At 40.9% G+C, this 26,522-nt stretch overlaps 1 long non-coding RNA gene across 7 annotated transcripts in view; it reads left to right on the top strand.

Annotated features, from left to right (window-relative positions):
* Window positions 1-26,215, top strand: part of LOC147002471 (uncharacterized) — a 97,737-nt gene extending 71,522 nt beyond the window's left edge. For 4 of the 7 annotated variants that reach the window (XR_015048669.1, XR_015048667.1, XR_015048666.1 and 1 more), the window contains 4 exons: window positions 12,721-12,945; window positions 18,540-18,660; window positions 20,831-22,155; window positions 25,312-26,215. This is a non-coding gene — a long non-coding RNA (uncharacterized LOC147002471). Of the gene's footprint in view, window positions 1-6,740; window positions 7,142-12,720; window positions 12,946-18,539; window positions 18,661-20,830; window positions 22,156-24,802 lie in introns of all 7 variants that reach the window. The other 3 variants (XR_015048668.1, XR_015048665.1, XR_015048670.1) reach the window with 3 other exon arrangements.
* Window positions 26,216-26,522: the final 307 nt, after the last annotated feature.

Below are 26,522 nucleotides of genomic sequence, written 5' to 3'. Positions count from 1 at the left end.
TTTATGTCACATAGAGAGATCTTACATATTAGCAGTCATACACCAACACAGGAAGAACGGACTCATTCCCAGTGTACTGAAGTCAAAGGTGATAAGGTCAGTCCTAGCAGTGCTTCTCCATGGTCTATGTACATCAGAATCCTCTGAAGCATCTGTGTTCAAAGCTCGAGACCGGCTGTTTCTTGGAGACAGAAATCTAAAATCTGGCCAGCAACAGAACTGGGTGTGCGATGAGGGTTGCCCTTCTGCCTCAAAGACAATACCTTATTGTTGAGTTTTCACACAGAGGAGAAATAAAAGGAAAGAGTGGTTAGTTTTCATTCCAATCTTGGCACAATCTAGAATCACTCTGGTGTAGTGTCTTGGTGAGGGATCGTCAAGACTGGCTGGTCTATGAACACCTCTGTGAGAGATAGTGTATCCATGATGAGTGTTTTGTCTGCATGTATGTATATGCACCAGATGCGTGTTTGGCCTTCTGATGCCAAAAGAGGGTGCCAGATCCTCTGCAACTGGAGTTTGGGATGGTGTAAACTGTCATGTGAGTGTTGGGAATTGAACCCACTCATTTGCAAGAGTAGCAAGTGCTCTTAACCATTGGGCCATATCTGCAGCCAACTGTTATCTTTTCGGTTTGTTTGTTTGTTTTACTTTTAATGCAGTGTCTTTTCCTCACTGCCTGTGGTGTTTTTAAGATGTTTTAAGATGATGTTTTGTAGCCCCCGTGGTTTTTTTTTTTTTATCAATGGTTCATTGATTTCATAGCAGGATAGTGTTTCATCTATGAGAAAACAACACTAATAGATTTTTATTTTCATTCTCATTTTGAAAATCAAAATTAAGCATTCAGGAAATTGGTGAGATAGAGGTTCGGTGTACCTTCAGCAAAGTTTCTTCTCTGGTTGTACCTTATTGACAAGTATTCTATACTGACTATGTCCCAGCCTTTTTACTCTTCATTTTGACCCAAGGTATCACTAATCTACTTGGGCTGACCTTGAATTTCTATAGGCCACACAGCCTTTTATCTTACAATCTCCCTCCAAAGTAGTTGATAATTACAGGCTTATGTGACCAACTCTGGCATCTTAGCTAATTATAATGCAAAATCTTGGCCAACATATTAACCAAAATATGTATCTAAACATTTTTGCCACTTTTCTATGTGAGTATGTTTCAATCTTTAAAACATTATACTAGTGGTCATTTCCAACATTTCCTTCGTCTCTCCCTAATTTATACTTATTCTACCTATTAGAATGGCTAGAATCACAACACCTATATTACCAAATACCCATCAAGAAGTAAAACAACTAAATCTTCATCCACTGTAGGCACAAAATGGCCTACTACTAAGAGAACTCTGCCTGACAAAAGGCTACTGCATGTTGTATGTCAATTATATAACATTGTGCAGGAGGCAACACTGACAGGCAAAGAACAGAGGATAACTGAGCAGTCCACACTGATCTTTGGGTGGTGAAGTGTTCTATATAATTCTAAAATGATGCTGCACATAGTATGCTTGTAGGATATCAGTGAATGCACCTGGGTGTGAGATCAGGGGATGTCCTCAACTTGGGGGGACAAAGCCAAAGTGTTTTCCAGCTTGTATGTTTTCATACACATTACCTTCTCTCCGGCACTGCATGAGTATGCCTTCTCCCAACACCTCTACAACTGGAGTATGTCCACTGTAAGCTTTTCAAAGATGCTGACTGAGAGATGCTACCAGAATGGGTTATATTTGTGATCCTTTAATTACTAATGAGATTGTGCGTCTTCTCACCATGGCTGCTATTTCTGTCTTCTCCTTTGTAAGATATGGCATCAAGTCTTTGAACACTATGTTTGAGCTAATTATCTTTCTAACATGGATCTCATTGTCTACTGTCATTTTCATTGTAGTATATGTCCATCTTCTCCCGCTGGATTAATTCTTCATATAGATCTTGCTAAAAAACAGTAGTAGTGTATAATGAAATAAGCTCTTTATATGCAGCTCATGGTTTTCTCATAAAAAATTCCTCCTTACCCAAGGTAAAAACTTTTGTGTTTGGATTTTCCTCTAACAAGCCTATGGATTTCCTTGTAACTTGATCTGGCTTTATTCTTTAACACACAATGTGAGATACAATCATTTTCCACATAGATATCCAGTGACTACCATATAGCACTTATTGAAAAGTCTCTTTACCTATAGTCAGATTCTCCATAAACATAATTTCCATAAGGACATACTCTTGAGCTCTATATTTTCTCCTTCAAATTCTATTATCTTTTTTATTATTAGATATTGACTTTATTTACATTTCAAATCTTGTCCCCTTTCCTAGTTTCCTCTCTGAAAATCCCCTATCCTCTTCCTCCTCTCCCTGCTCCCCAACCCACCCACTCCCGAATCCTGGCCATGGCATTCCCCTATACTAGGGCATAAAACCTTCACAGGACCAAGGACCTATCCTCCCATTGATGACCAACTACACCATCCTCTGCTACATATGCAGCTAGAGTCCCTCCGTGTGATTTCTTTGATTGGTGGTTTAGTCCCAGGGAGCTCTGGGTTTGCTGGTTAGTTCATATTGTTGTTCCTCTATTATCTTAAGTATGTAATAACATACTGTCTTAATTAACAATATAATTAATATAATATGCAATACTGTCTCAGTATCTATTAGGAGACTCCTTATTCATTTTTATATTTGTTGTTAATATACGTGCCTGGTTCATAGGAGCAGTGGAGAGGGCTAAAAAGATCTTCACTTGAGTTTGCTTAGATTTCTAGAAGTAGTAAGAGGAACTAGAGAGATGTTTCCACCATAAGAGAGTTTGTTGCTCCTGCAAAAGGCTAGACTTTGGTTCATAGCACCCTGATCAGTCGGCTCCCAACCACCTTTAACTCCAGCTCCAGGGGATCTGACACCCTCTCTGCACTCAATGAGTACCTGCAGCAGTATGTTCATACCTACACGTAGACACATAAATAAATGTGAAAAAATAATTTGTGAAAATCAGATCTTGTAGAGATTGAGATTTTCTCTACATACATGATTTATTTTCCGTTCATCTATATTTCTCTAAGTATCTCATTTTTCTTTATGTCCACAGAGAAAATTATATTTAAAGTTGCCTCCAGGTACTTTATGTTCTTCACACAATTTTATAAACAGAATTTTATTAATTTCCAATATTTATACCAATGTGCTAACATGACAATGGCTTTACATACTGATTTTGTTAGTGGCAGATATAATAACTCCTCTATTCCTTATAATATTCTATCTGTAGTTTTTCCATTAGTACAAAAGAGAAAATTTCTGCAATGATGACTTCTTGTTTCCTACCCAAGAAAGCTAAGAACTATACATTTCTCTTTTCTGTTATTTTCTTAGCAAAGCCTTTTTATAAATTATATATACAATTTCTGTCTTATTACAGATAAAGAATATGTTTGCTTCCAACTTATCTTAAAAGGGAACTCTTTTTGATTTGGAAATAGCCAAGTATGCACATAACCCCAGTAATTAAGAAGCTAAGGCAAGAAGGTTCCAAGTTCAAACCAGCCTGGATTCTGTAGCAAGACCCTGTCTTACAAAAAAAGCAAAGAAAATACTTTTAATGTTTTGGTATTAAATATTCATGTTTCTATTTTTTTTACTCACAGCTAACTGATTCTGTATTATAAGTGAAGTGTAAATTTTATAGAATGCATTCTGTACATTGAGGCTACTATATTTATTAACTCAACCAAGATTTTTTGAGCATTTAAACTATGTCATACTAATCTAGACCACAGTGTAGGGACACATCAGATAAAAGTCCAGGCCACAAGGGCATCACTTTCTGTGAAGGAAGAAGAAGCAAAAGCAATGCATAAAATACACAAATGAACTAAAGACCAAGGAGGTAGTATTGCAGCAGAGTAAGGCAGTGGGATGCTGCGACACTTAGAAATAAATCTATAAACAATTCAAGCCAGGCTCACTAAGATGACAGCTGAGAGATCTGAGGGAGGTGAGGAAAATAGACTTGCAGATAGGCATTCAGGATGAGAGCCCTGGAGCAAAAAGAGAAAAAAGAAAAAAAAAAGTGCAATGGTAGAAAGTGTGAAGCAGTAGAAACCGCAAGTGATTTAGAGCAGCGTCATTAGGGAGGTCTGAGCCTTCCTAACGCTGTAACCCTAACACAGTTCCTCAGGTTGTGATAACCCTGAAATTATTTTGTTGCTACTTTGTAACTATAATTTTTGCAACTGTTGTGAAATTCTTGGAACTAGAGGGTTGTCATGGTGTGGTGGTCACAATCCACAGACTAAGAAGTATGGTCTTAGAAGATAAAGTAGGGAATACCCATGTGAATATGTAATTTCAGTTATTTGTTTCCTATCAAAAACAATAAAGCTTAAATATATATTTTCTTAAGAATGAAACTTTTTTTCCTAATTTAACCAGTTACCTAAATATTGTGTACATGTTTTGAGTAAATAAATAAGTATTAAAATTTTTGAAGACTAGAGATACAGCTCAGTAACAGAATTCATGGCTAGCATGAGTGAAGTCCTATACTCAGTATTCAGACCTATCAAAAGATTTTTTAATTCGATATTTCTTTACATTTCAAATGTTACCCCCTTTCCCAGTTCCCCCCGAAAACCCCCTATCTCATCCTCCTTCCCTCTGCTTCTATGAGGGTGTTCCTCCACCCTCCTACACACCCAGTCCCACCTCCACACCCTCAGTTCCCATACACTGGGGCATCTATTTAGCCTTTACAGGACCAAGGACCTCTCCTCCCCATTGATGCATGACAAGGACATCCTCTGCAATGTATGCAGCTGGAGCTATGTGTGCTCCTTTGTTGATGACTTAGTCACTTGGGAGACTGATTGGTTGATATTGTTGTTCTTCCTGTGGGGTTGCAATCCCCTTCAACTCCTTTGGTCCTTTTGATAACTCCTCTTTTGGGGACCCCACACTCAGTCCAATGGTTGACTGTGAACATCTGTCTCTGTATTTGTAAGGCTCTGGCAGGGCCTCTCAGGAGACAGCCATACTAGGCTCCTTTTACATGCACTTGTTGGCATCCACAATAATGTCTGGGTTTGGCAATTGTATAAGGGATGAATCCCTACATGGGACACTCTCTAGATGGCTTTTCCTTCAGTTTCTGCTCTACACTTTATCTCCATATTTGCTTAACATATCTTATGAGTTACTGCAGGAATAATATAAACTGGAAAGAGTTATAACCATGAGTACTACGAATGTAATATTCTTAACAAAACACTAAAATAACTATTCCTAGGAATAGGCACATAGCTCTGTCAGCAAAGTGATTTCCTTGCAAGCAAGAAGACATGAGTTACATCTCCAGAACCTATGTTTGAAAGAAGAAAAAAAAAAAGGTGGGGGTGGGGTAGGTAGCATCTGCTTATAATTCCAACTTTGGAGAAGTTGCCACAGACAGAGATCTCAGGGGCTTTCTGGCCAGCCAGCCCCACCTTCCTTGGCAAGCTCTTCATCATAGAGGATGGTCTAGTTGGTCATCAATAGGAGGGAAAGGCTCTTGGTCCTGTGAAGGCTCTATGCCTCAGTGTAGGGGAATGCCAGGGCCAAGAAGTAGGAGTGAGTGGGTTGGTGAGCAGGGAGAGGGCGAGGAGATAGGTGGTTTTCAGAGGGGAAATCAGGAAAGGGGATAACATTTGAAATGTTAAAGAAATAAAGAAATATCTAATACAAAATACAAAATACAAAAAAAATTCAAAGGAAATAACACCTGAGGAAAACACTCAAAGCCTACTTCTGCCACCCACCATCCATGCTTTGACCCTGAATGTATGTGTTTGTGTGTATGTGTTGGTGTAATTTATGTTTGTGTGGATATGTATGTGCATCACACACACACACACAAATGCACACATAAAATAACAAGGTCTATATATGTAGAATAGGAAAAATTAGTAATTAGCAAGTTGTCTTTGCTCAAAGTGACTGACACTAAAAATGCTTAACATAGGTCACAACAGACCTGTCAAAATAAATTTGGGGATATAAAATACAAATAATGGGTTTAGACTAAAAAAGTAAGGATGTAAAGAGTAAAGCATATATCTAAAATATAAGCCAAAGCAAACAGGAGAAATGAAGCACTTAAATTCAGGGGTCACAAAGGTGTTTATGAAGCATTGGTTCATGGGATGCTAATAAGTGTTCAGGCAGGGGGAAAAAATAGGTCAAGGCACGTTAATAGGTTTCTTTATGCAGGACATCTCAGAGACTTTTCAAATGCTGCTGTGACTTATGAATCAGGGGTTAGGGTGAAAAGGGGCACATTGTAAGTATGCATAAGTATGTAGCCTTTCCTGTGCCAACTGACCATGGAACCCTTATTCCAGGCAAAAACATAACCCAGATGGAAAAATGTTGCCCTGTGAGCTAGTGGGGTCAGGTGACATTCATAAAAGACTTTGAAGAGTTCAAAAGTTGTTAAATATATAAATATACATGTAACCAGTTAAAAGGCTTTTCTAGTTGATTTTAAATGTTTATATATATATATATATGTATATATATATATATATATATATATATATATATATTATCTTTGGCAGAAAACTAACCAAAAATTTAGATGAACTAGCAAAAAGGACCACATAGACAAATCCAAGGTAAAAATGTAGAAAGTCAGAATGCTACATTATATAAACATGGTAGTTAGACACAAATTCTTCTTTGCAATAGGAAATCCAAGCACCTTCAGTCTGAGAAAGATAAATGCAAAGAATGCATCAGGCCTAACTGAAAGATAAAAAATCTGTCAGACTGGAGTGGTACGCAACCTGCTGAGGATGTGCTTGAGAAGAATTAAGAATGTGAAGGCAAAGTTATAAAGTCACACAAAGACTCAGATACTGGCTTCTACAAGAATGTTGAACATTTCTCAATAACCTAAAGTTCAGCACGGCTTCTTAGGAAGTATCACACACATGGACATCATCTCTGATCAACAGTAGACTGGCATTGGAGCAGGCTAAGTCTCAGAAAAGAAATGTGATCGAGAAAGTTATAGAGCCCAGCAGACTCCGTATTGGTGTCCACAAATTGTATGTTTATGGGTAGATGCTCATTAAATATAGACATAGGTAAGTATGAAACATAGAAATATTTTGGCTTGGTAAATAAATAGAAACAGTGATGTACTGTATTCTGTGCTGCTAGAGTATGATAATTGAGTAATTTATTAAGAAAATAAATTTAGCTATGAATGAGGAACTCATACCTATAGGCCCATGACTTGGGAGGCTGAGACATTAAGAACTTGAGTTCAAGGCCATCCTGAGCTATGTAGTAAGACCCCGTCTTAAATGAAGTTAAAGTTGAATAAGAAAGGCATGAGGAAAGGGAAAGAAGAGAGTAGGAAATTCATTTCTCTCAATTCTAGAGGCTACAAGATACAATAAGAGCCTTTTAGCCAGAAGAGCACCTTAACATATACCATGTGGTGAGAGCTGACCATCTTATGAAGCCACAAGTCCCCTCACAGGGTACATGTCTCCATAACCCGATTTACCTCTAACTTTCTTCCAAAGGCTCCACCTCTGAATTTCATCTTTAATTAAATTTAGAACTTGACTTTCTAGTACGTGGACTCGTGGAGCATACATTCATGTCATACCAGGCAGAAAATAATGCTTGGAATTATTGTTTGGAATTTCAACATGCATTCAGATATCATTAAACAAAAGCTTTCAATATTAAATTCCTATCAAAAGAGATTTTCTGGCCCAGATAGAAAACTGGTTTGCTTGCAGAAAACAAAATACCTAAGCAAAATTTCAAACATTGTTTATCTAGGGATTTCAGTGTGGAAATTAGTCTCATTTTCTTTCTTATTTTGTCTTTTTATTCAAAATAGACTCTTCTCTCATACAATACATCCCAACCACACTTTTCCCTGCCTCTACACCTTCAAGCTCTCCACCTTCCCTCTCCTCCAAATCCACCGTCCTCCCCTTTCTCTTCGGAAAGGAGCAGGCCTTGACCATGGCAAATGGAGCACAGCAGACATGTAGGTTTAGAACTGACTAGTGAAATGCCAGCACGCCAGGCATAAGCAATGAAAGGTTACCAAGCACTTAACAGGTAATGGCAAAGGTTCATACATCTCTTTAGCCTAGAAAGCCTCCTCTCATGGATGCCAACCCACGTTAGACATCTATTAAACCATGCAATCTGCAGCATCTCCTTTCTTCCTCTCAGCTTTCTACAGAACTAACTGCTATTCCAGTCTGCAAAGTATCAGATTTGAAAAAAAAATCTTTAAAGAGAAACATGGGTAGCAAAGATGGTTCAGTGGGTAGCAGGGCTTCTTGCCAAGATTGACTGACTAAGTGTGATCTCCAGAATCCCTGTGGTGGAAGGAGAGAACTGTCTCCTACAAGTTGTCCTCTGACCTCCACAGGAGTCATAGTGCATATATGCACACACACACACACATACACACACACACACACACACACCTACACACACATAAATAAAGTGTAATTTTAAATTCCCTAAAGTATCTTTGCCGACATTAACATGGGTACATAAGGAGCAACAAGTAACAGCTACTAAGCAACAGTTACCATTTGAAACCTGCCTGCTCAGCCAAAAAGCTTTAACCACTGCAGCCCTAGTTCTTCTTCTTTTTTAAAGCTCTATTGGTTATTTTATTTATTTAAATTTCAAATGTTATCTCCCTTCCTATTTCCCCTCCGCAAACCCCCTATCCCACAACCCCCCCCCCTGCCCTCTGACCCACCTACCCACTCCTGCCTCACTGCTGTAGCATTCCCCTATGCAGGGGCATCAAGCCTTCTCAGGACCAAGGGCCTCCCCTCTCATTGATGCCAGCTAAGATCATCCTCTGCTACATATGCAGCTGGAGCCATGGGTCCCTCCATGTGTATTCAAACTATAGTGTACTCACATAAAAATAAACAAATACACCTTATGAGCTGGAGTGATGGCTCAGTGGTAAGGAGCAGCCCTAGCTCTTAAATGTGAGCATGCATCAAAGTCTATTGATGCAGATCTTATCCAAGTCCCCACCATTTCTGATTAAATGGATCTGGCTGGGGCTCTCATTTGCATTTTGAACCAGTTGCTGGTGCTGTAATTGGTTCAAAGGTCTAGGACCATTATCCTATACCAAATGGACTAAGCTACAGGTGAGGAACAAGGAGATCCCAGTAAGGGTATCCTGTAGGCTCCGGACAGGAGTGCATCTTGGTGGCTGAGTCAGCATGAACGAAAGAAAAAGAGGAATGAAGGATTACTGGCTGGATCTGTGTCAACTTGACACAAACTAGAGTCATCAAGGAAGGACCCTCAGTTGAAGAAATGACTCTATGACATCCACTTGTAGGGCATTTTCTCAGTGATCAACGGGATAAGGGCCCAGCCCATTGTGAATGGGTCATTCCTGGGCCAGGGATCCTGGGTTCTATAACAAAACACCCATGGAAGGAGTTAACAGAGACAAAGTTTGGAGCTGTGATGAAAGGATGGACCATTTAGAGACTGCCATATCCGGGGATCCATCCCATAATCAGCTTCCAAACGCTGACACCATTGCATACACTAGCAAGATTTTGCTGAAAGGATCCAGATATAGCTGTCTCTTGTGAGACTATGCTGGTGCCTAGCAAACACAGAAGTGGATGCTCACAGTCAGCTATTGGATGGATCACAGGGCCCCCAATGGAGGAGCTAGAGAAAGTATCCAAGGAGCTAAAGGGAACTGCAACCCTATAGGTGGAACAACATGATGAACTAACCAGTACCCCGGAGCTCTTGACTCTAGCTGCATATGTATTAAAAGATGGCCTAGTCGGCCATCACTGGAAAGAGAGGCCCATTGGACTTGCAAACTTTATATGCCCCAGTACAGGGGAACGCCAGGGCCAAAAAGTGGGAGTAGGTGGGTAGGGGAGTGGGGGGGATGGTATGGGGGACTTTTGGGATAGCATTGGAAATGTAAATGAGGAAAATACCTAATAAAAAATATAAAAAAAAAAAAAAGAAAGAAAGCAGACTGAGCAAGCCATGGATAGCAAACCAGTAAGCAGCATTCCTCCATGGTCTTTGCATCCACCTCTGCCTCCTGGTGCTGTTTGAGTTCCTTCCAGACTTCCTTTCCTGGTGAACCTGGAAGTCTAAGTTGAATAAACCCTTTTCTCCCCAACTTGCTTTTGGCCATGGTGCTTCATCACAGCAATCATAAACAAGACACTGGAGATGCAACAGATCTCACAAACGTTTTCTTATGAGTATTTTCTACCATGAAGAAGCAAGCATCTCTTGTCAGTCAAGTAGCTTAAAACGGTACACAAAAGTTGGAACACAGTATAGTTAGAAACAGAGGGATGACCCTCATGCTCAGCTCTCCTAGCAGTTTTACCTACTAGTCACGTGACCCTCACACTGCACATTCTGATCAGAGATGGGAGCCTGAGAAGAAAAGTTCTTCTAAAACATGAGACTGCATCATGGTCTTTTCCATTTCATATGCTTATATATGAGTCCTAAGTCTAAAAGAATACATCAAAACTTGTTTCCTTAAAGTTCAAAAACATCTTTAATACTTTGGAGAAGACATATGGTGCTATAGAAAAGGTACAAAATTTAGTGTCAAAAGTTCTGTATTTGGAAATAAATTACTTTTGACAAGTCATTTGGGGCCTCCATGAAAGAAAAGTAGTTCTTCTTGGAGACATAAGAATCAAGCAAACTTGTAAAAAGAGCATGCTCATTTAGGGATTATGCAGTGTGACTACTGCTTTTAATGATACAGCTGGTATGAAGTGGTACTAGTCATGAAAGCATATTTGGGTTACCACATACAATAATGCATGCCATTTTGCTTATAAACAAGAGTTCCCATCCAGGCAGAAGGACGTAAATCCTTGAGGCATTAGTGAAACTGGGTCTTGACACTGCTCTGCAACTCAGCTCAACTGAGCCAGTACAGAGCTGAAAGGGAAAGAAAGCCATTTAGGATTTAAGCAAAGACTGGGATGACTCATCAAGATTGGATGAATGCAGCAAGTCCACCAGCCTTTAGCAAAGCCTGATGCCTGCCTACGCATACTCTGACCAGTATGTTCACAAGTGAAATCTCGAAGGCAGAAATGTTTCTTTCTTTTAATGGAGTCATTCCTGATTGTGCACCACTGGTCTGAAATCCAGCTCTAAAACAGGGGCAGGCAAAGCTAGAGCCAGTGAGATGGTTCAGCAGGTGAAATGGCCTGGTTCTAAGTCCAATGACCTGAGTCTTACATGGTAGAAGGACAGAAGTGACTCCTGAAAGTTGTCTTAGGACATCCATAGGTACATGAAAACATGTGCATGTACACATGTATGAACATAGGCACGCACACAAAATAAATATATTAAAATATAATTTAAAATAAACTTGTGTGCTGTGTCTGTGGAGTCTTGGGTATAGGCTCTGAAACCAGAAAGACATCCTGCAAAAGAAACACCCACCGACACTCTCCTTTATCTTCTGAAAAGCAGATGCTAAGAAGGATGCAGAAGAAACAAAGTCCATTGCAGGACAGTGGATGGTGGTTTTACAGTCTTCAGGACCTGCAGATAATTGCGCCCAGGTTTTAATTAGAGTATCTTTAGTTTACAGACTCTGAATTAAAACAGTAATCTATTTAAACAAGGCACCATATATTGTCACTGGCTACCCACTATAAACAAAGCCCAGACAATCTTAGATATATTTCAAAAAGCAACAGATATCAAGATAGGGATCCATCCTGGAGTAGAACATTAAGAAATCATCAGTAAACAAACCTAAGCCAGGTTTCATTAAAATGAATAACGTTATGTTCCAAAGGAAATCATTAGGAAAGTGAAAAGAGTGGAGCATGGTGCTATACACCTGAAACTACAGAGCCTGCAAGACTGAGAGAAGAGAACCCACAGTTCAAGGCCCACTTCTGTCTAATGAGATCTTGTATCATAAAAGAAAGGAAAAGGGGAATGTGGAGAAAGAAGGAGTAGGGGACTAAAGGATGAGGAGAAGAAAAGAAAAAGAGGGGGAGCAAAAATTAAAAAAAAAAACCATAAGCTATGATTCTGCATTTTGGTTGGTTATGATTTTCTGTATCAGTCCCCATCTGTTGCATAAAGAAGTTCCCACGAGGAGGGGTGAGGACTACACTGATCTGTGGGAGTAGGGACAAATGTTTACAGATTGTTGCTAAGGATCATGCTGGTTTAATAAACTAGTGGTTGTAGATTATCCCCCAGTAACCATGACTTCCCAAGACTGAGTAGTTAGCTAGGCTTCTACCACCAGGCATAGTTTTTTTCCCCCTTGTTGGGTAGGTGATGAGAGAAAAATAACTAAAAGTCACAGACCCATAAGTGACGGTATCCTACAACAGGTATTGGCAGGGATGAAGAAAACCTTACAAGCTTTACACATCACAGGGAACTGTGACATTTGAAGCTGTCACTTGGAAACAGTGAGTCACCTGTGATGGAATAATTCTGGTCCTGGCTAACCCCAAAAGTGAAATCAAAATCTGTCCCTACAAATCGTGCCTACATTAGCTACCAAAAGTCACAAGAATACAAGTGTTTGCTAAAACGATAATCCATACGGCATCGTTTCATGGGCGATTCTGCTTTCCATGCTCTGTATTTCTTTAAACCAAAGGAGCCTACAAGCTGAAGTCCTATAAGTCCAGCCTATTTACTGACACAGGAGAGTCAGAGTGGGGACGTACCCTGGAGAAACTTTCTTCCAGAACTGATGGAGATGAGCTGCTTAATCACTTAAAGAAGTATGCCTGCTCTCAGAAAGAAATCAACCCAGAGTGCATCGCTACTGAGAGGCCAGCGAGATGAGTCATCATTACCGTTAAACTACCTTTTATTGCTGGTATGTTCTTTTTAATTCCTACACTTTCCCTCACAAACCTACCTTCTTCCAGAAGGTACCAAAATCAAGAAGGAGGTAGAAGAGAAGGATGAAAGAAGGAAAGAAGAAAAGGAGGAGGAAAAGGAGGAGGAGCAGAGGGAGGAGAGGGAGGAGGTGGGGGAGGAGGAGAGGGAGGAGCAGGGAGGAAGAAGAGGAGGAGGGGGAGGAGGAGAAAGAAGAAGATAAGAAAAAGGAGGAGAAAGAGAAAGGGGGAGGAAGAGAGGGAAGGAAGAAAGGGGAAGAGGAGGGGGAGGAGGAGGGGGTAGGAGGGGGAGGAGGAGGGGGTAGGAGGGGGAGGAGGAGGGGGAGGAGAAGATGGTGGCAGCTACGCTGTGGTGGCTTCTACAGAAGCAACAGCAGCATTCTTCCGAGTCACTGAGTATTACATTGCTATCACTGAAAACATGGAACTTCCATGTTACAAGTCACACTCTCCTGGGTATCCGGTCTTCATACATGGGTCCTACAATAAGTCAGTAGACAAAGCTCTTGTCCAGAACCTCAGAAAACCTATGCTTAAAAACTGCTCCAGATTGCTGCTTCGTGGGAACCTTTTGTGCACAGCTTCAGGGAAGTTGTCTGCATTCTGCCTTTTCAAATGAGCCTGACAGTTTTTTAAATGAGATAAACAATGCATGCTGATGCCAAACTTCCTGCTTCCTAGACCAGTGTCACCTCCCAGTTCACCTGCTATCAGGCTGGTATCTGACAGGCTGTGGTTGAAGGAAGAATGCTAAGTAGCTCTCCTCCCAAACAGTGGTATTTTGGCTTACAGAGGTGAGAGATATTCCCAGTACTATCCTACCTAACGTTCCTGACTTGTGCTAGGGAAGGGAAAGAATCTGAGGGGAGACATTTCTCAAACTGACAACTGAAAGGGTTTAAGATGAGCAGATCCAAATAGACAGGAAGCACAATGACAGCGAGACCGCTCCAATGGTGACGTTTAACGCAGCCTCATATCCAACATCCTATCAAACTCAACCTGTTGGCTCTCATCCTCTGCTTTTTCGTCATTCTGCTAGCTCTTTGTTATTTTTGATGGATCGTGAGAGACCAAACATGTGTCCTGAGAACAATTCTATTTTCTGCTGCTGAGAGAATCGGGAAGCCACCTCCATCCGTATATGACGCTGATTTCCAGTCTCCTTCTATACAATGAAAAACAGACTATGCACCCCTCATCCCCTGCAGTTCCCACTGCTTTTCATATAGCACCCCCTCTGCTTTGTTCTTGATGCCATTCAAAACTATTTCTTGAAGTTGGAGAGGAGGTTTAGTAGTTAAGGGAATAGAAAGATGGCTTGGTGGTTAAGATCATGGACTGCTCTTAGAGGGGAAGGGGGTTCCCAGCATACATGTCTGGTAGCACACAACCATCTCTAACTATAGGTCCAAGGGGTGTGCCACCCTCTTCTCTCTCTCTCTCTCTCTCTCTCTCTCTCTCTCTCTCTCTCTCTCTCACATACACACACACACATTAGATGACAGATAGATGATAGATAAATAGATAGATAGACAGACAGATAGAGGGTAGGTATGTATGTAGGTATGTACATACCTATGACCACACATAGGTAGATACATAGATAAAAATAAATATCTTTAAAAATAATTTCTTGGTCAAGGGCACCAAAACATAATTAATTCTAAATCACTACCAAGGCAAAACCTAGACTTATGTTATTTCTCATGTCTATTTTAGAGGGAAGTAAGAATGGAACCAAGAGTTAGCCGAAGTACAGAGGACTCCTTTAGAAATGAATCTGTCAAAAAACAAAAACTTGTTACTACAATAAACATGCTTATGAGCATCCGCCTAACTGTGCCAGCGCTCCCACATAGTGAATGAAATCCAATTTACACCCTAAGTTTCTGGACAATACCAGGGTAGCTGCTACAGTGGTATTTTAAACAAATAAAATAAGTAAATACAAAATGTGTTCACTTTAATTTCCCCCTGATGTCCTGTCATTCTATTCACTTCACTGTTCGCGAGGGTGCTGAGATTCTCTAAAGGCTTCACCCACAAAATTCACATGCAAAAATCAATGAATGTTATTACCAAACTACCAGGTATGCAATGTCTGTCTAACAAAGGAAAAGATGGTAAAAACATAAAACCCTTGTCTACCTGGTGTTTTGTGACCCTTGTCTACATTGTCCTACTTGTCAGTATCAGGTGACACTAAAGAAATGTATCATCTGACAAACTTGATACACATTTATGTGAAAGTCACAATTAGGATCTCCTTTGATTTTATAAAATAAGTAAGGAATGACAATCATGGTGATAATTTCATAGTCTACTTATTGTTTGTGCATGTATGTGTGTGTGTTTGTGGGAGTGGCATGTGCCATGTGTATGTGGTGTGTTTGTGTATGTATGTGTATATAGGGGGTGTTGTGTGTATGTGGTATATTTATGTATGTATATGTATAGGGTATTGTGTGTATATGGGGTGATTGTGTGTGCATGCATGAGTGTATATGCACATGTAAGCATGTGCCTGAGGAGGTATGTGTGTGTGTGTGTGTGTACATGTGGGGTTATTGTATGTGTGCTATGTGTAAGGTGTATAAGTGTATACTCATGCATGTGTGCCTGTGGGTGTATGTGTATGTGTGCATGTATGTGAGAGGTATGTGAGGGAGTATCATGGGAGCTGGAGATTATGTGTACATGTCTGTGCATGCGTGTGCATGTGTGGGGTGAGTGTTTTACTGGAGATTGAACCCAGAGCCTCTTATGTACTAGCCAAGCATTCTACCTCCAGCTTACATTTCCATCCCTCATACCTTTTCATACCTTTGAGACAAGGTCACACTAAAGCACGCAGGCTAGCGTTGAATTCATTTTGTAACTCAGGAAGCCTTGAATTTATAATCTTCCTGCCTCAGCGTCCTCGGGGGTTAAAACTAAGCCTTTGTAACCTGGCCTAGCTTTTACCTGATATCAGACTTACAGGTAAGAAAATGGAAAAGAATGACTATTTTAAAATGCACCAGTGGCAATGTATGATTCATTAATAACTTTTGATAGTAGAGAGACTGACTGACTGGTGAAGGAAAAGAAAAAAGACAAAGGAAAGCCTGCAGCCTAGGAGCCCTGCGAGTGGATAGGGACTGGACCAGACTTCCCTGTGAACAGAGCCAAGTGAACGAAACTGAACCTCGGGAGGAGCATGACTCAGTGAGAACTCAGTTCTGACTGCATGGCTTCAAAGTGGTCTCTGGAGAGAAATGGCATGCAAAGAGGTCCCATGGCTTGTAGAACTTTAAGAGATGAAGTCTCTGGCTTAGAAGAGAGTGGCAGGATCAAAGGAAAGCTGGAACTTCATCTAAAGAAGAAAGCAGGACAAAATCTTATTCTTGAATGTCTGTGTGTATCTGATATCAGATTCATCATTTGTACACAGGTGATGCAAAGGCTTCTTATCCACGTATGAGCTTTGTTCTACAAACGCTGATGATACTTATTCATACTTCCAACAATCACTGACTCCTTCTACACCCCACTTTACACCAGGAACCACGTACACAATGTTGTATCCTTGTCATAATAGCTTACAGGCCTCCACCTCTACCTTTGTCTTCCTCTAGCACTTAAGCATTCCAATATCAAATGCCCTGTTGATAATTTTCTAACTACATACTTCTGTTTAATGACATAGTACTGTAATGCCAGGGAAATGTTAGTTGTAACCCCCCAAAAAAACAGACAAAAGCCAATCTGATGTAACTTACATCAATCAGGGTGTTTATTCTATTTGAGCTAGCTCAGGCCCCCAATGCACCACCATCACGAAGGATGGTCTTGGTAGTGGGGAAGCCCCAGATGTCTATCAGAGCAAGGCTTTAGTATGTGTGCAAGCATCTAATTGGAAAGCTACCGTGGACTGTAAGATAATTGCCTGGTGCTGGGAGTAATATAAACTTAACTTCTGCTCACCTCTGCATTGATGGTCATTTGGCCAGGGGAGGGCTTGTAACCTGGGGGTACAGGTCTGTTAGGGTAATAACCTGGAGACACTAGTCTTGTTGAGGGTGTAACCTGGAGATGCTGGCCTTGTTAGGGATTAGCCTAGAGACTAGGTTTTGTTGGAGGGGCAACTTGGAAACTAATGCTAGGTACCAGCCTGTTAGTTTACCTAAGTTTAAACTTAGGTCAGGTTGTCTAAAATGGGGTCTGAACTTAAAAGATTTGACATCTCAGTACTTTCTCTTATTCATTAAGCTTTGCAGTAAATTAAATTTTGACTCAGTCTTCTAAATATTGTTTCTCGTAAACACTATTCTACCCAACAAGAGTATCTACAATAAACTCTTCTCTCTCCCTCCCTGCCCCCTCCTTCCCTGCCCCCTCCTTCCCTGCCCCCTCCTTCCCTCCCCCCTCCCCCCTCCCCCCTCCCCCCTCCCCCTCCCTCCTCCCTCCTCCCTCCTCCCTCCTCCCTCCTCCCTCCTCCCTCCTCCCTCCTCCCTCCTCCCTCCTCCCTCCTCCCTCCTCCCTCTCCCTCTCCTAAAATACCTGGGGATATATAAGGAAGGTCAGTTAGCATTAGGCATTTCTGTGACTACAGAAAGCAAACCTATAGCCCCTTTGACCACTGAGAAAATATGAAATTGAAATAAATTTTGGGTATTACTAATCTGGGATCTATCTGAACTAATGATTCAAGAACAATAGCCTCCACAGCCAATATCCTAGTCCACTACATTCCCTTAATTCCAAAAAGAATATAAGTAATTCATTTGGTCATCTCCCATGACCTGTACGTAGAAAAATGTCAAATATCCCCATAGAAATTCCTCATAAGTCTCAGTGGTCCATATTATGACCTTGAAATGGGATCATTTTCTCAATTGATAAATCAGAAATTAATATGATATATAACTTTTAAATCCATCATTTTACCATTTTCACATCTATGTTGATGAACTGATGCCTCACAATTAATTCGTCCCATGAGCCCACCCACTCTCACTCTCAGCCACCTATATCTAAAAGGCTCCGCCATTCCCTTTGCAGTAGCTCAGTCAACTGGTCTTCCTTTGCTGCTCTAGAGCCAGTTCACAATTAATGCCATCATTAAAGCCCTTTGGAAAGGCTCTTGTTTCAATCCGTGGAGGTTTATTTTCCAGATGAGGTGGTTCTCCCATAGAAACACAGTAGGAGGGTACCTTTAAAAAACTGTATTTCAATTGAGAACAATGTGGCTGCATCCTAAATGGCAAAAGGAAGATAAGAAAATTATCCAAGGCCCCAGAGGTGACATGAGAGGTGAAACGGAAATTCCTTTCAGCTGCGTTCACGCCCGGCTGCTGCTCCTGCAAGGGCGGAAGCTCGTTTGAAAATGGAGCAAATTAGCAAAATTAAACAGATGGGAGCCATGGGTCATATCTCACTACCTCATTAATGCATCCAGGATGAATGCGATGTAACGAAACAAAGGCACAGGAATTGAAAAGTTAAATAAAAGAAGCCTGAGCCTTTCCACGCTGACCAATAAAAGAGACAATGAATAACACTGATTGTATTGATCATTCATTTTCAGATGCAGATCCTAACTTGAAACACTCCCACCATGTCTTTTAGAATATTTCTTCCACAGAACATCCCTCTAAGAGATGTCAACTTTAGGGTGGCTGACCCCACTCTGCCTGGAATTGGCAGTGGTACGTAACTTCAATCTCCTTTCTTACCCCGTTCACCTTTCCTAACACTCCAGCCTTCTCTTGCTCCAAATCACTTGACTTTCACCCAGCTGATCTGCTTTCCCTCCTGACACAACTTGCTTGCTTTGTTCCTGAAGCCTATTCCTTTGCTCAGGATGCCATGGGGCAAATGGTGTGGGCAAAGGAGGAGTTAGGAGCCAGAGGGCCCAGGCTTAAGATCCAGCCAAGAACTGACATTGTTAGTGGCTAAGGATACTTGGATCTCTTACTTATAATTTCTGAGCCATGTTATAAGTACATGCTCGAATGCTTCTCCAGAGCTGTAGGCAGCTCCATCACTGGTACATAAAATAAACAGCCCCAAGACCAACTCACATCCCTTTTACCATCTATACTTTAAAACCCAGTGTCACCTCCCTCAAAAGCCACTTTTGATCCCTCCAGGTGTGAGTGAGTTCGATGTCCCTGAGAACATGATTGTTTGTCTGTATCCTAGGCCTTATTTCCCATTTTCCAAAAATAATCTTAGGGCATAGTTATGTATAGAGACCCCTGCCCCACAATTGGACTACAAACCTAGAGACTCTTGACCATGCTTTCTGTTCATTTACCCATCACAGTATCAAACACTGATTTTGTGACCTTGACTAATTAATAACTGAATTGTGTTTTTCCAGCTGTCTATGGTGTTCTTCTTTTCCTCAGTAACAGGAGTTAGGGATTGCCACTCTGACTTTGAAGATAGATAGATAGCTATTGCCTGCTCACTCCACTTCATCATCCATTGAGATTTCTTTAACTTGGCACAAGGAATCTAGTAAAAACTTATAAGGCTTTTTTCCTCATTATAATGTTAAGTGGAATTCAAGTTTAAGTGCCAAGTGTACTATAGAGTATAATCCTTTTAGGGAGGTAAAAAATAGTAAATATTGGAGCAGAATCCTGAGCAAACTAGTAGAGCAAGCCTCTACCTCACAATAAAAACAAACAAAACAAAACAAAAACAAAAACAAAAAAAGCAAAAAAACCGTCCCAGCCAATTCCTCAGCAACTTTTGCCACCAAATTATATCTTCTGATCTATTCAAATTTTGAACCACTCTATATGTAGGTATCTCTGTTGCCCTGTACCCCATATAATTACATTACTATTCATTTAAATCACCCCACCTTCAAAAGAGGCCCAACAAATTTTGGAGTGGACAAGTATAATTGCCCATCAGTGACCTATGCTTCTGTGTGAGTTCCCAGGTGTGTGGTGTCTTGACTGTCAGAAGTTCCCCAATGCCTGTCTTTCCTTGCTGAGGGAGGGGGAAGATGACTCAGTGTTAGACAGACAAAACAATAAATGTCCACAAGCTAGCAAATGCACAAAGCATTTCTCCCTGCCTTATTCCTAGTCAATCAATCACCCAGAGAATCCACTAATCATATATAAGGAAAACCACATTCTCCTGGTCATAGTTAGAGACACAGGTGAGATAAGCCAGGCTGAGTCCATCTACCGAATGTTTTCACTTTTCTTCCACCCTTTCCCCCAACACCTCAAACAGTAGCATCCCTCAGTTTCCAATTGCAAAACCTGGACAACAGAAAGGAGAAAAATAAAACCCCAGAAGAGACAAACTGGTGCTTTGAAGGGTTTAATGTCTACTCAAATCATAATTCCACTCTCCTACCACCCTACAGGGAATATACCTACCTTCTGCCCTTCTGAAACCTCACTCTCAATTCTTTACAATTATAGAAATATCTTATAGATTTAAAAAATGTGCCCTAAGTCATGTTTCATGTAAAATATTAATTAGGCACAGTATCAGATTCAGAATTATAATCTTAGCAGGAAAATAAGGCACCTACACACTCTCCACAGCCGAATACATCTCAGGTACCCTACAAACAGTAAAGGTAAATGATGTGAGACCTCCTTTGGGCTGTTCTGGTGTTTTGGAGGATGGGGCAAAGGTTATTTCTGCATTCTTTCCTGTGCCTTCCTTCCCAGCTTGGCTTCCCTGCTCATGTGAACTAAATATAGAAGGATTAAAATTTCCAAATGTTGTTGACCAAATTTTGAATATTTAGAAATGTTTACATCTAGAATATAATTGGTAACATACAGATAGCTACATGTTAGCCATATACAGTGTTGAACAGTTACTTTTCCTACGCAGTTTGTACCACATTTATGGAGCAGACAAATGGTCCCTTTACAAACCACCCTGACAGCATTGCCATGGGTGGTAGTATGCTTGGACAGCACACAGTAGGTGAAGAAGACAAAACTGCCTAATGTGCACCTGTGGGCCAAACCATCACTGGGAACATGAGCCCTCCCTTGATTGACTGCAGATCAAGAAAGAAGGTACAAAGTAAGACAGATGCATCAACAATGAGACCAACTCTACCACGAGGAGTAAAGCGAAAGAGGATGGGAGGAAGACAGATGCAAAGAGTTCCCTGTGTCGCCCACCCATATCCTAATAACAAGTTCCTGGGGGTTTCCTATCTAACATTCACACACCCATTCCATCCCAGTCCTGGAAAGAAAGCCTAGGAACACATATCCTATATCATTAGACATATGGAAACTTCCATCGGTACTTTCACAGCATTTGCCGAGGGTCAGGCTGGTGTTGCATGCCTGCAGTTCCAGCACTGGAGAGGCTGATGCAGGATGGTCATGAGTTCAAAGCCTGCCACACCAGAAAAAGAAAATACAGCGGGAATGGGTGAGTCTAAGCTCATCACTGCACTCCTCTTGGTGCACAGGACATGGGAAGCAGTCAGACATATGGAGTCCAAATAGGATCTGGACAATGACCAGAGAAACCCAGGAGCTAACGTGTATCGGAGGCACTGCAACTGAATATAAACGCTCCCTGTATTAAAGGCAGCTCGTTTTCAGTTCGCTGCTTATTTTCAGCTTGCATGCTGTTGTTTTCAGTGTCAAATTTATGAACAATGTTTACACGATATTGAGAACTCTTAGGCAGTGGGTGACAATTTAGGAATCTTCCACGTGCTCACAAGCTACCTGCTTCTTCCCACCAAGGCCCAGGCTGACTGAATAACCTCATCTATTTTCAAAGTTCCAATCCATGGCTCAAAATATAAATTACTTCTCCTTAGTAAAGTCAGCTTTGGCTGTTCTTTCTTTTCCCCAAGCCCTGTCATGGTCAGGAGAAAGGCCTAGATCTCAGATCGAACCTCAGAATGATACTATGCCTTTTAATCTAAGGAATTATTTCAGGAGGGAAGCTGGCCCTCAAGAGAACACTTGGTCTGACAGACTGTAGCATATGAGCTCCTATAACAGAAGCAAGCATTGTATCTGCAGCAGCCGGCATGGTGTTTGGGACAGTACCCAAAACTGATTTATTCAATTAACGACTGTGAATATCGAGGTTGAGAATAGCGCTATCTCACTTTTCGATGACTTTAACATCTTGCTGCAGATATGAAACTGTAGACATCCATAGAGCATTGGATCGAAAAGGTCAGAGCACATCATTTAATTAATGGCTTTCTATAATGTCTTCTGCTATAAAAGTATCTATGGAAATCAATGGCATGGCCAAAGTAGGCAGGCTGTTCGGTTTATTAGCTAATGGTCCGTTTGCTTTGTTTATATATGGCTACAAAGTATCATAGATCCAACAGAAATGAATGACACTAGACTCAGAATAATAATCAGAATTTGGCAAGGAAGGACTTACATTTCTGTAAAGTACTAAGCACTATACAGTATGGAGAACAAACTCTGTAAGAACTACTTAAATCAGCACTTTCTAAAACATAAGGACAAAGATTTTGAAATGGATTCAAGCTGCTAGCCCTCTTCTCCGAAGGTTCTATTGGGAACTACCCTAGTTAGGTTTCTGTTGAGTTGACAAAACCACAGCAAGTTGGGGGTGGAAGGGGTTTTATTAGAACTTTCAGGTTATAATCCATTATCAAGAGAAGCTGTGGCAGGAACTCCAGGCAGAAGCCTGGAGGCAAGAACTGAAAGGGAAGAGCATGGAGCGACACTCTACTGCCATTCTCTCCCAGCCTTGCTCAGGGGCCTTCCTTATACAGCCCAGACCGACCTGCTCAGAGATGGCGCTGACATAATAGGCTGGACCTGCCCACATCAACCATTAATCAAGAAAATCCCTACAGACATTCCCACAGCACAATCTGATAGAGGTGGAAGCAATGTCTCAATTTGGGGGTTGGGTCCCTCCTGTTCAGTGACTCTAATTTGTGTCAACATGACCAAAATTAAGAAGCACAGGGACTAATGCATTCAAGGCCAAGAGCAGACCCCAGTGAGCTGAGGAGCTAATTACCTTCCTTAGGACAAATAGAAGTCAGTCAGACATCCTAGGATGGCCAAGAGATTCTTTTGATCAGCTAAGGAATACCTGAGAGTCAAACAGACTAACTTGGCATTGTAAAGGGATTTCTCAAATCAACAACTGTGAGACTGTATGCCTTTTAAGCCTAACTACTAAAACATCCTACCCTGAAAATAAAGTAAAATACATATGAAACAAAAGACCAAATTAAATAAACTGTTTGGGGAAATCCTAAATCATCATAATAATCACATTACAATAGGAACAAGAATTTTAATTATTTTCCAAGATATAATTCAGGAGCAAAAGTATGTCTGATAAATTTACAATATTCTTAGGGATGGCAATTGTTTTAATTGCTGGTCCCTATTAAATGTTAGTAATAAGAAGTGTGAACACAATTGCTGGTAAGATGTCAGGCATTAATTTAAAAATATAAATGGTGGCCAAAGAATACCATAGAATATGACTCTATATCCAGACTCTCAACAACAGATGAAAAAAAAGAAAAAAACTCACCTCAATATAGAACAAGGACACGATTCTCATAATAGAATTTAAGTCAGAGTGTTATTTAATTTTCTTCTACTAAAACATAAATTACGTTTCTCTCAAAAAATGGTTGAAATAAGTTTTTTTCATCAAAAAAGAAATAAAAAAATAAATAAACTTTCTTCCAACTGGTAAGGGTTTTATTATCTCCAGTGGAGCTTATGTTAGTGCAGAACCTATCCAAAGAGGAGGCTAATGTTTGCAAGCTGTGGGACTCTGTTCTCATTGTTTTATCATCTCACAACAAATATATGCAATGCGGTTCTGCAAATAGTACTAACTATACTCGGCAAATATTTTTTAAAAAAGAAATAAAAAGAAAGAAAAGAAAAGATATACTCCTGCCCAAACCATCAGCTCAATCCAGCGCTCAGCGTGAGACTCTCCTGTGGTTCCCCAGCACGTGCTCTGAGCCCCTTAGCCAAACACCTGTGGGACAGTCTGGTCAAATCTATGTTCTTTCTCCTTGGCATGGTCGAGGCTCTGCACCATGTCCCCCACAAAAAGATACTCTCTCTCCTTCAGTAATCATCCCCGACCAATAGCTTCTCTGCTCAGAATGAGGCCTCTGGTGGTCATCAACTATAAATAAAAGTGGAGTACATGCACTTAGGAAAAAGAGGGTGGCTCTAAGGGAAGGTAATAATGGACGAATGCAATCAAAATACACAGAAGTTTCAAAGAATAAATATTATTTTTAAAAAGAAATTCTTGCCAGGGTATGCTGGCATATACCCTTGAACACAGCACTTAGGAGGCAGAAGCAGATAGATTACTGTGAGTTCGAGGCCAGCCTAGTCCACAAAGTGAGTTATAGACCAACTATGTCTACATTGTGAGGTCCTACCTCAGAAACAGAAATCAGATAAGTTCTTCCGGTTTATCCATAACCCACAGAACAGCATTTAATCACACCAGAAAAAGGAGCCATGAGTCATGGATAATCATCTGGGGGGGGGGAGCAAGATTTAAATAATATTAGCTTTATTATATGCACACTACATTGTGTGTCTATTTTTTCTAAGAAACCTAGAGGGAAACTTCATTTACTACAGAGGGATAGTTTCAAAGAAGCCTTTGTTCTGAAACTCAGGTTCACCCTTACTCACTTAGCAGAGTGTCTCATGTAAACTCATTTTCAAAATAGGTATAATGATGTCCAACCCTGAGCTTCCATCAAGGTTTAGGGAGATTAGAGATAGGAAAGGTTTGGCACACCTCTTATTTGAACTAATGCTCTTGTTCTGCCAGTGGACAAGTAAAATCTGACAGACTGGGTTTCCCCTGAGTGCTCCAGATGAATGCCTGAAGAGTCATTCGTGAAGGGAGGCCATTTCCATCCCCCTATGGAAGGATACCTGCCCCAACTTACTGCAGCTCAAGCCCAATATGAAGATCGGATTGATGTCTTCTGCTTTCCCCATGGGATCAGTCCATACTGCCTTAGCTTCATCCCAGTATTCTGATTCTCCTAGGGCATCAGCTGTTCTTCTAAGGGTAATCACTACTTGGTATCTCATAAGGAATATTCTATATGTAACCTGTCTAGTCTACAATACCTATGTATTTACATTCATATGTATGTATGCATGTATGTATCTCTATCCCATCCATCCATCCATCCATCCATCATCTATTTATCCCTCCCATCCATCCATCATCTATCTATTCCTCCTGCTTTTCTCTTCCTCCCTGCTCCCCCCACTAACAGTGCCTCCCATCCGCTGCTGCTAGCACTAATGATGCCCTATATTCTGCAGAAAGAACTCCAGCTGCAAAACCAGCATGAAGAGCACTGCTGATCCCCAGTAAACCTGGGCAAAAACTCAAATGCTCTTCTCTGGTGAACGGTTTTCTCCAGCTGTGATCAACACAGGGGAACCGTGTCTATTGAAGCAGTCTCTCTCAACTTCAGTGAGCCTTAGCAACACCTGGAAAGCAGTCGCTCTGGAAGCAACCCAGGAATCCTCAGCCTTGATGAGCACCAGGTTGGCACAGGGCTGCAAACCTTAAGACAGTGTGTGAAGCGCACATGCTGAGAATGCCCCGGTCCACAGACAATGTGAAGCACAGCAATGGAGAAGGTCCTGCCTTCTTCTACATCTCTGCACATATGGCCCAGTTGTATCCTTACTTAGAGCTACTTAGAGCTGACTTTCATGATCCCTCCTGCAGCTCCCAATTAACATTAACAGGATGCTTTGCTATGGTCTGGGGGCACTGCACACATTATCTCAATAAGTATATACTCATTCCTAAAGCAGTCAGATTATTCTCATGATACAAATTTAAAACTAAAAGTAAGGCTTAGAAGCAACATGCAATATTCACGAGGTCATGTGTCACAGAGGGAGATCGAGAAGCCAAAGCCTAGAACTTAAGCCGTGTGTAAGTCCACTCTAGACTGCAGGCTCAGTGGCACTACTGGACTTTTAACATCTTTTTTACTTATTTTATATGCAGAATGGGAAAGTTCCTTTTAGAAAAATAAATCTGTTAGCACAGACCTTTGAGAGACACATCATCAAGTCTTGCCATACTTACAGCATGAACTACATCTAACTTCAACATGTGATAGATAGGTAGGTAAGTAGGTAGATAGATAGATAGATAGATAGATAGATAGATAGATAGATAGATAGATAATATATAGATAGATGGAAGGAGGGAGAGAGAGAGAGAGAGAGAGAGAGAGAGAAGCTCCCCACTCAGCTCTCTGTATAAGTACACTCTTTTCAGAACAGTAAGAAAGCCAGTCTTTGGCAGTGGATACACTGCACAGAGAGACAACGTAACATCACTGCACTGAAGGTGGGACTAGAATTCCATCAGACCATCTTGTCCTGAAAGCCCCCATGGTTCTAACAGCAGACCAAATGACCTGAATGCAAATAGAGGTTCTGCCTCCCAGCAGCTAGGATGTGACCTTTAAAATTCTATAAATCTTTCTGAATCTTGAGATAAAATCAGA

Source organism: Mus caroli, unplaced genomic scaffold, assembly GCF_978045245.1.
Source record: "Mus caroli unplaced genomic scaffold, Mus_caroli_1 scaffold_10, whole genome shotgun sequence".
NCBI lineage: Eukaryota > Metazoa > Chordata > Mammalia > Rodentia > Muridae > Mus > Mus caroli.
The sequence above is the reverse complement of the archived record's forward strand: the minus strand, read 5'-3'. Positions and strand labels throughout refer to the sequence as shown.